The sequence below is a fragment of the Branchiostoma floridae genome, chromosome 5, assembly GCF_000003815.2.
Source record: "Branchiostoma floridae strain S238N-H82 chromosome 5, Bfl_VNyyK, whole genome shotgun sequence".
Taxonomy (NCBI): Eukaryota; Metazoa; Chordata; class Leptocardii; order Amphioxiformes; family Branchiostomatidae; genus Branchiostoma; species Branchiostoma floridae.
In genome coordinates, this window is record NC_049983.1 from 19,789,956 (window position 1) to 19,800,569 (window position 10,614).

Sequence of the window (10,614 nt, forward strand, 5' to 3'; positions counted from 1 at the left end):
GGAGCTTCACAGTAAGATGCATAGTTTACTTTGTTCACTACAAGATTTTAAAAAGTAGATTTTGTCTTTGAATAGAGGCATATTAAGACATTATTTCAACAAATGCTTGTGAAGGTTCTTAGTAATCCCGTTTATGTGGTTCATGTCTTGCACTGTCAAGGTGGATCTGTATCTGTATAGCTGGTATTAAGTGGTTCAAAATAACAACAAAACAACTAAAGGCTCTGTAGTTAAGGTGGTCTGTTGATTCATTTCTTGACATATTAGATTGCTTTCAAAATTTACCTGTATAAAAAAATCTACATGCTGGTTTCACAACGGTTACAATTTCTTGCATGTGACTTATTTTTAACGTCAATCATCTGTAGTATACTTAGCAACAGTGCCATGTTGTCACACCTGGGAATATTTTTTTCACACCTGGTACATGTAGGTCATAAGGTAACATTAGTACTGAATAATAGATAAGTGTTGTAGGTATGTAGCTTGGAGTCTGTGTCAATCACAAAGAAATTTTTCTTATAATGTACTAGTTGTCATTATTTACAACATGGTTAGCAATTGTATATTATCTTACTCAAAGTCTTAGTTTGAGTCAAGGCCTGGAACTAATAATCCCAGAAAACAAACTGTGAGATTAACGTCATCATGGCTGCATTAATTGTTGTTGATCAGTGGCTATGAAAAGGTCAAAGGTCTAACTAGTCAATTGACCATAAAAGATAATGCTTGTAATTTTCCATCCGAACATGGCATGACGTAGGCAATTTTGATAATTTTGCTTTAAAAGCTTATCAAGAAAACAATCTTGCACAAGACTTCTTTCAATTAGAAGCATATCTTTTTTTCATCTTATTGTTCCAGAAAATTGACTCAAGCCTTAAAAGGTATTTTTGAACCACAAACAAGATTAGAATGATTCAGATAAGCACCATAGGCAAGGTCAAAGTCACTATTCCAGAACCGATAACATATGGATCTGTGAGGCTTGGCGATTGTGGATTTGAGATCATAGGTTTAAGCATTTTCTAATCTTAATGCTTAAGAATGCATTCCTGGCTAAGGTACTCTTCAATGAACTTAAGTAGGATGGTGTGCGTGACTGGGGGGTAGTCAACAATGCACCTCACAACAAGCCCAGGCAATCTTCTGGCTTGAAATGTCAGCGATAGCAATCTGCGTCAGAGAATGACCTTGAAGAAGGGCGGGCGCCTGTGGCATGTGTCCTTGGCAAGATGAACGGTGTGTGTGGCCCAAACCAGGAATCATCAGCAGCTATTCCCTTCTTAAACCAACAGAATTTGGAAAATTGTGTGTATCGGAAAATGTACGTGAGAATGGGGGAGGAGATAAATGAGCAGTTCTTAGGCTATGGTGTTATCTATGATAAGTTAAGACGGAGAAAGACAATGACTTTTGCTTTTTGCATTTTCAAGGATCATTCACCTGTCTTGTCTGTTAAAGGAAATGGAATGTGCTCAGGGTGCTGTGCTCTAATGTTGACTCAATCTTAAGAATGATTTGGTCCATATCTGTTGTCTACGTTAATCATGTGAGAAAAGACAATACATTCATCTTGTGGAAAAAGATAGCACTTTGGTCACCATCATTCCACTTTGGCATGATGAACCTCAGTCCTATGATACACATTGCAAATTGTAAACATGGCTAGTTCTTTTATCTAGATGGTGAAATGGTCCAAATTTACAGCCAAACAAATAAAAAATATAGGACAGGAATGCAAGATTTCTAAGGAGTCGCAATGGCATAATGATCAGATTTTTGTATTCATCTGTCTGAAAAGGTGTTTTCCAGATTCTGACTTGCATGCTTTCTTTTGGACATGTGTGACTGTGAAAGAGACGGGGATCTTTGCTAGAAAGAACAGTACTTGATACTGATAGGAATGTTAGAAAAATCTTGATACAGATTCAATTTAGAATTCAGCCCTTCTGTTGCATGACAATAAGTTTACACTGGCATTCAAGAATTGTAGGTAAAATGTGGAAATATTAGCCATAGCAACTCCCATATGCATGGAAATGAGGCTTTTCCTGAAGTATGTCAGGGATAGGCCTCAAGCAGTGAGGATCTGATTGCTGTGGAAATATCGAGAGTAGGATGAGGATAAATTTCATAGGAGCCATGGCAACTGCATTACACAGTTATCTGCAAAGCCACGATCACAAATTTAGGTTAAGTGTTTTCAATTGTCTCGAGATGGGGTCTACTTTAACATTTTGCAGCATTAGCCTTCTCTAGGTACTGTTCCTAAAAATTTAGCATAATTTAGCTCGGCATTTAATACAGCGATGTTGCTAACTATAAAGTATCAATTTCCGACAGGTGGCCAAAAAACGATGGGCACATTTTGCTTTTGTAAAAATTGTTCAGAACTTTGAGAAAACAGAATTTTCAGTCAAACCTGTTGAAGTGACTGCCTCTACATACAGATCACATGGTCAGTGATACCATTATAAAGCCCCATTCATTATGCAAAAAAATCAAGTGGTTATATCCATTTGGCAAACTGAAACGGATAAATTTGTCATCATGAATGCTTCGTTTCGAATATGAAACAGATTTTTTAAACCTCCTTGTGAGGTGCATCTGAAACGGTTTCTAGTTATCCGGAATTGTGAAGTTGTCATCATGAACACAAAAATTATGTGGATTTTGATTACATCCAGACACGTGCATCTACAGTTGGTGGCGTCACAGGGAAAAGAAGTGTTTTTAACCTGTCAGTAAGGTATTTCAGCTGCATTTTTAATCATTAAAATTTTTTTTATTATCGGGCCACCTCCTGTTCGACTGGGGAACTGACAGTCCTGATATCAGACTTTTCAGAGGGCGGATATATCACTTTTTTAGGAGATCCAGAGAAAATGTCATACATGTAACATGCATTGGCATAATACCGGTAGTAAGACTTATACCGGTAGATTAAAAATACTGGAACTTAAAGAGATCTACACATGCAACAATAGTTATTTCTGAGCTGTGCACACTTCAGACATCTAGGTGTCCAATACACCATTTACAAAGCATCGATAACAATGCATTCGAAGACAACAAGGCCAAAAGTTTTCAGTATACTTTTTTTTTAAATTTCGGGGTAGGCAGCTCGTCGTGGGACGAACACACTGTCACATTCATTGCCAAATTTATATAGATCATAATTACACATGCTCACGGCACAAGACGAACATGATCTTGAATTTCTGTTGGTGACCTACAACTCATGTAAAAGTGTGAAGAACCGTTGCATAATAGCAAAATGGGCAAAATTGAACGTACGCAGCCATTTTCCTGCCATTTTTATATCTACGCTAGCAGTGAAGTGTTACGTCATAGCGGTTGTGACGGACAGAAGTTAAATGAAAATTCTTGACAGTATACGTCCGTTTTCTCATGACATTTTGTATGCTCATGCAGGTTTATGTTTTATGCATTTACTGACAGAAAAGGAAGGAACATCAGAGGATGTATAAATGTACATAGCGGCAGTTAATTGTGCCATGTTTCTTCCTACCGGTATTTTGTACCCCCTCCCAACCACACGCCCGTTCGCCGTGTAATTCCGCGGCGTGTTACAATTACAATACTAGAGTTCGGGGACCTCATACCTCCATGAAATATTTATTGCTTTTTTGTGGATGGTATGTATGTTTATAGTCGGTTGTATTTGAGAGTAATGGTTATAAATGTTATGGGAAAGTAGTGGTGTATTTACACAGAGGATGTCCATCTGATTAGTAATTATTAAAATGTGACACTTAATTGTGTAATGTGCGTTTAAGAGGTCGACGGCATATGGTAGCGTGGTGTTCCTTAAGCTTGATGTTTGGCATTTAAAATGTCAAAGGTTGTCAGCATTATTGAGGTTCGACTATGTGCCTCAGAGCGGTGTGGTGGGAGGAAGTTGGGAAACTCAAAAAGAAGAAGGGATGTGGCCAACTTTAGTCAGATGGTGATTTGATTTTCCAACAATATGTCATAACATCAGCTGTTCACACGGTACAAAAACGAGATGCACACTTTCCTCTGACAGCCCTACACCAACTGTAAGATGAATACTTGGCGCCAACCCCGTCTGCTAAAAAAAAAGTACCATTGGCTACAAAAGAGACAACTAACAACTGTCCCTTATCGTAACAAAATCAGAACATCTGTATCGCCCATAAAACTTCTGACACCCAACCCAGATGAGAGGACCTAATGGCATTTTAATCACCATGTCACTCAAATCAGCAGTACAGTATGTGAGACATCCATACCTGTTAAGCATTGCCGTTAAATGTACCTCAACTTCTTACAATTATACTTACGCTTCACATCTCCATGATATCCTAAGCAGACATAAACAAAACTGATTATCATATTCAAAAAACCTCGGGGTTCCCCAAACAGCTGTCATCATCTGCTTGGAGCTAAGCCCATTAACAAACACTTAAAGCATGATGCCTGTTCCAATATATCGCAGATATAGGGGTGATTTCTGTTATTATTACATCAATTATAACGACAGATACGGCGCCCAAAATCTCATCGATTCGAGCTATCATCACACCCCACCAAAACAACAAGTATGAAACCAATCCATCCAGCCGTTCTTGAGTAATCATCTACACAGACAGAGACACATAACAGAAAATATAACCTCCATTCCATGACATTTCATGGAGGTAATTACGCTTTTAGCAGGACAAGAGTGGCAGAAAAGTTACACAGAAGAAGTGGCAAAGGTAACCTATAACAGCAACATGTAACTGGAGAAAATGATGCGTTGACAATTTGTCAAATCAGTATGGCTAGAGAAATCGTCGTAAACGTACCGGTATTATGATAATAGATGTTATATCGGAACCAGAATGTTTTCTGAGGCATTTCCAAGGCCATGAAGGAAGAACTCTTCTTGAAAAAAATAGGGAAGTAGAATTGTTTTCATATCTTAAGATGCATTTGTCAATCTGCAGTGCTTAAATATGCTGTCCATCTGAGGAAATTTTGCTTGCCTCGAAGGATATTGTCCAGTTGACAAGCCTTGGCAGTGCCCCTGCGTGTTTTCCTACAGTAGTCTGCTTCACTTGGCCAGTCTCCCATTTGGCTCACTGTGCTTTAGTCGCCGTTGGGGTTTCGCTAGCTGCTGTGACGCAGTCTGAACCTGTTGTATACTATATAGAACCATTGCCCGGTTAGACACCTGTTCACTCCCCAGTCTGCTTACCTTTCACATGTGAGTTCTTCTCCTTCTGATAGCTGAGAATTTCCGTCTTATTTTTAATCATCTTTGCACTTTTGAATTGTAGATGTTGTGTTTTTAAATGTTGTACCCAGGTAAAAGCCCTGTCTTAAAAAGACTTTGAAAGATTATACTAAAAAGGTATTTTCAAACATCCAAGTGTAGTGTTGAACATTGTAGTTCTAGCAATTTCTTCGTCTTTTCTCAGTCATCTCATGTGACAGAATTGAAAATGTGTATATAATCTACTTCTTCTTTACTATGATAAATTATGATCTCGGTGGCTGCCAATATTGTCCTTTTGAATCTTTATAACTTCCTAAGTGCCCAGCAAATTTTAGCAAGTTGAAAACAAAGCATTTGTACATGTGTTGTTCTTCAATGTTACCGTCTGTCTTTTTTCATTGCATTAATAATGCTGTGCATTGTTTGCACAATCATAAATCTACTGTCTTATCTACATCATGGTTCTTCTTGTTACATAAATATCTTGTATCCAAATTGAACTATGTATTCAGAATAAGTTCAGGTGCCTTAAGAACATGCTGTGTCCATCAGGCCATTCTTAATTTCTGAGTCACCAGCAAAAATACAGCTGAGTCACTGCTCATGCTACACTTATTTTAGAGAGGGAAGGTTAAAGACCAAGAGGCTATTGTTATACTTCCTGCAAATGGGTACTTACCTGGAAGGACTCATAACTTCTGGTTCTTGTGGTTCAGATGGATGGGAGACCTGGCGCATCCCCGTCTTGTAATTAGCCAGCGAAAGAGTATGTCACCCTGTAAGGGGCGGTATAACCCCGTCGTGTGTAAACATGTGCGAACATGTGTGATCACATCGACCGATGATGATGATGTTGTTGTTCATCTCATCAAGCATTCAGGAGAAGTGTCATCTTCTGTGCACTTTATGGCCGTTCTTTCATCTGTAAAGTAAAGAAAGTTTACAACCTTAATTTCTTGAAAGTTTCCCCACATCTGATAGAATGCACCCCCTTTCTACTAGAAGGCAGTGACGACTGAGCAACCAGATCACTCAATGACTTTCATAGATAAAGAACATGTAACAGTGAGGTTCAATCGCCACCAACTGACCAGGCCAACGGGTCAGACCTTTTGGCTTAGCGGTTGTGGTGATGGGTTAGCTAGCTAGCGGGCCTGGGTACGAATCAAGGGAGCCAGGGGACTAATGTTGAATTGTCACACAAGTCCAATTTTGGTGCCTGTTTGGTTGCACAGAGATGGCCATCTAATATAAATGGGAAGTCACAACATACAAAAAGAAGGAGTCAATGTCCTCCCCTTCTTGCTAGTAGCAACTTCTCAATTTACGGCAACTTGTAAAGCAAGGGAAGTAAAGGGCCATAATCGTTTCACTCATGCGGCAATGTCATCCATTAAATCAAATGTGCTCAGCCTGCATGTCAAAACCAAGGCCAATTCTGGTAGTACATGATAAACCAGGTATCTATTGGTACCATCTACGGTAGAGGGAGGTACGGTTCACTGCAGTGCCTGGGGTTACTATGGATGAGACCTATAGATAATAAGTAATTGCACCCTTGAGTGTTGAATACATACTTCATACTTGATAGCATGACACCTACAGCTTCAAGGTATCATCGGGTACTTGTCTCTTTATAGTGACATTAAGCTTGTAGATGTATGAATACGATGATATACTTTGCAATTTGCTTCATTCATGTCTTCCCATGGGATGAAATAATGAGGAATAACGGATCATAAAATCAGAGAATATTCAGCTACTTCTAATAGCAATAATGAAGTGACAAGAAACACGTTGTAAGAGGCTGTCGTGCGAATCTTTTCGCTGTAAAAATCACCGGTGATTTGTACGGATGATTGAGACTTGTGTTGTTAAGTTTATTGACTGAGCGGTGTACAAGTGCCTACCATCAATGGTAGTTAATGCATTCTGACAGAGCTCGGGGGCAAGATAAACGAGCCAGAGCCTGCGGCAGCAACAGGGGACAATATTATCAGCCGATACATTCCTTTAAACTGCTGAATACAAACTGCACGTCACGTACAATTGGAGGAAGTAATGTGCAGGGGAGCCAATTTTTACCTCCCCGTGAAACCGTAGGGAACAGCAATATAAGACTCTGTCAATCACGGATGCGGCGGTAAACGGAATAGGACACAAAAACAGTTTGATTTTTGTATAGTGATCACGCAAAAGGGGACCAACGTTCACTGTCCTGACAATATGATTTTCAGAGCCTGGTATCCATGTCTAAACTAATTGTGATCTACAATATTATTATTGCACAGTAATCTACTTTACAGGAACAATAATAGGCTTTTGATTTATTACCTGTAATCTTAAAAGACTTCACTTTGCATCCAGGCATAAGTCTTTTGGGAAATTAGGAATTAAGACTACTTAGCAGATAATTCTTAAGGGAAAGCATCTGCGGAGTGAAAATCAGATTGTAGATGATGAGGTTTGGTGGCTGATGACCACAAAGTGGATCTGAAAGTCGTGGATCAGAGTAGGACAAGGTCATCTGTATTGCCAGTGGATTGTTTGTCGTTGGTACTTTTTGTGGTCATATCCATGGCTTTATTTACATGGATGGACATTACTAGACCTTATGACCACTGTCTACAGTTATGTTTTTTGCCGGTGCGTAGCACCGGCTATGAGACGGGAGAAGCGGTTGCATGGATGCATGGATGGATCGGTCACTTTAACCAAATAGCCCTTCTATACGTGCTATTGCGTAATCGAGCCAGCGTGCCCGAGCGGTCTACAGCACTGTACCTATCTTCTGTAAATCGTAGGTTCGAACCCCACTTGCTAAATTTTTTTTTCTTTGTTAGACAAATCTCATGTAGTGTTTTTTTAATAGAAGAAAGACCAATTCAGTAATTCGATGTTTAAAAAAATTTTTTCGTGTGATTTTGTTTAACATCCAGGCTTTTTCCAAAATACACACCGGCCAGCTTTTTTCAGAAGCTTTCTTGTTTGCCAGGATTTGGTTGGTTGGTCATATGGAATGTGTATCAGTAAATCAATCAAAATATCAATTGATCAATCCAATCATCTTACAGACAGGATACAAAATTAGAGAAAGCTAACTCACAGCCCATCTGCGTTTTATGATGTTGCATCTGTCTGAATGAAAAACATCAAGATGGTTTTGCAAAGAATTCACTTAGTTATTTAGATACTGCATGATTCTGTATGGACAGGCTGGACTCATGATGCATGATTGTGTTCATGATGCTATAATATTACTTATTTGATCAATGTCGAAATCGGTCAACCTATTTCATGACATAAAATTCAACATTCTATTCAACTTTTTCTTTTTTGGCATCTTTCCAATGAAGACATTTTCATTATCTTAAAAAAAAAGAGTTCTGCGACCTCATACCTTTGCCCAAAGATGTTTAAACCTTTAAAACTGATATATTCTAACAGCTTCTCCTCATTTGCATAAATCAGTTTAACGTAAGACTTTTTCTACCAAATAACACATTTAAGTTGTCCAAGTTATGAAAGGCTTATTTTAGGAAGGAATTCTATTGCAGCATTGTCTCAATAATCATGAAAATAAGACCCTGATCTTGTCTAACATTAATATGTTTTTTTTAGTCAACTTCCAAATTTCACAAGTATGAAATTCCCATCATTGACCCCTATCATGATTTCAATTTCTGTTTCTCCTTGGCAAATGTAATAAAACGAATAATCATTACGACTACACTAGAAGAAATTATAACGAAAACAATCGAGTAAAATGGTACTCTATTATATATATATATAATATCTATAATAATCTATAGTATACACCTTTGTAAATAAATGAAATCAGGCCATCTGTGGAGGAAAGTTCCCATCTAGGGCCCCCAGCTGATGTGAAGATAGACCAGATTGCCTGGAATTTAGGTATTATGGTAATTAGGACACACTAAAGCATCTTCCCTGGGCCCCACTGGGAAACAATGTATCCAGGTGATTTTCATATTCTTACCTACATGGGACCATTTCCATCAGGTTAACGGTAGTTCTAGAAATATATGTTGTCTCTGTAAACCGACTAGTGATGAATTATTCATGAGTTATGAGTTTACTTTCTTGGAAATGTTTAATATTTATTTTTGTTAGGGCTGCAATGGTATACAACCTGTGCATGTGACTATACACAAATGGGATTATGAGGTCTAATGAAGCCATAGAGATATAAACTGTTTGGTTCTGTACTGTACAATCATAGTTTTTTGCATCCAAATCAAATCCAGTAACTGTTGCTTGAGTAACTGGCATATCTTGTTACCTTGGTGTCTAATGCTGACACATGATGTCACAAACTTGTTTTGCAATAGTGTGTATCAATTTTACACATATCAAAATATCTCAGCAACACAATCACTTAATATAATGGCAGACAGCTTTAATTTATTTTCTTACAGTATTTTATGTACTGGGATGTACTTAAGATCCAGTTGCTGTTGTGTAAATTGGGTTTGATGACAACAATAGCCAGTATCCCTGTCAACACACAAGCTAGTATCAGTCATAGCTGGAAAATATTTTGATGTATCTACAGTAACTGAGTATGCAAAATGACAGATGGACAACAATAGCTACTAATTGTCAGACCTTCAAAATAGATACTATAAATTCATCTATTGCGGGGACTTGATACAAGGGGAAAAGAGTTTTTTGCGGTGTTTGAGATAATCATTGTGGTACACTAGAAAAACAATGGAAACACATGTTCCAGCTATGATGAGGTGAAGGTTTCAATGGAGGTCATCGTGTAAATTTGCAAAAATAAACCACAGCAACCATTTTAAGATTTACAGTACAAGTTTTTCTATGACCTGAATAGATTGATGAATATACAGTAGCTACACCTCATGGCATAGCCCGTTCCCCAGAAGTAGCCAGGAAGTGGCATTTTTTCCTGGAATTTCCTTCTAATGCTAACAGTACAAGTTGTACAACCAGTAAATATACCTATCGGGGGAATGCAGCTAAGGCCAACGTGTGGTGGGTCTCACCCAAAACCATCCCTCATATCCAATCTTGCTGAAACTACGTTTTCACTTCTTCACGTGTTGATACTGGAAAGGCTGTATCAGCAGTGAGGTTCTCAAACTCACCAACAAACAGTATTGCTGGTCACACTCGCAGGCTGGTATAGGTCATGAATGACGTTTGTATGATTTTAAACACCACCTATTTTAAGAGTGTCTGAACGTCTCTTTGCGTACAGAGAGCTGAGAGACAGTTGCTGAACTGGGAGCGGCTGAAGAAATCGGAACACCAGAAGGAGCACAAGACGCTGAAGACGAACGTGGCGTTGCAGCGGGAGCTCATACAAGCTCGCG

General features: G+C 38.6%; 1 protein-coding gene and 1 long non-coding RNA gene across 4 annotated transcripts in view; one reads left to right on the forward strand and one right to left on the reverse strand.

Moving 5' to 3' along the window:
* The window catches only part of LOC118416091 (cortactin-binding protein 2-like), a 100,478-nt gene that overhangs the window by 73,146 nt on the left and 16,718 nt on the right, over positions 1-10,614 (reverse strand). For all 3 annotated transcript variants that reach the window (XM_035821154.1, XM_035821153.1, XM_035821155.1), the window contains exon 2: positions 5,931-6,173. The gene's annotated coding sequence lies outside the window, so the exon portion shown is untranslated. The remainder of the gene's footprint in view (positions 1-5,930; positions 6,174-10,614) is intronic.
* Positions 1-10,614, forward strand: part of LOC118416095 — a 30,295-nt gene extending 19,681 nt beyond the window's left edge. Inside the window, exon 3 of the long non-coding RNA XR_004831197.1 lies at positions 10,500-10,614. This is a non-coding gene — a long non-coding RNA (uncharacterized LOC118416095). The remainder of the gene's footprint in view (positions 1-10,499) is intronic.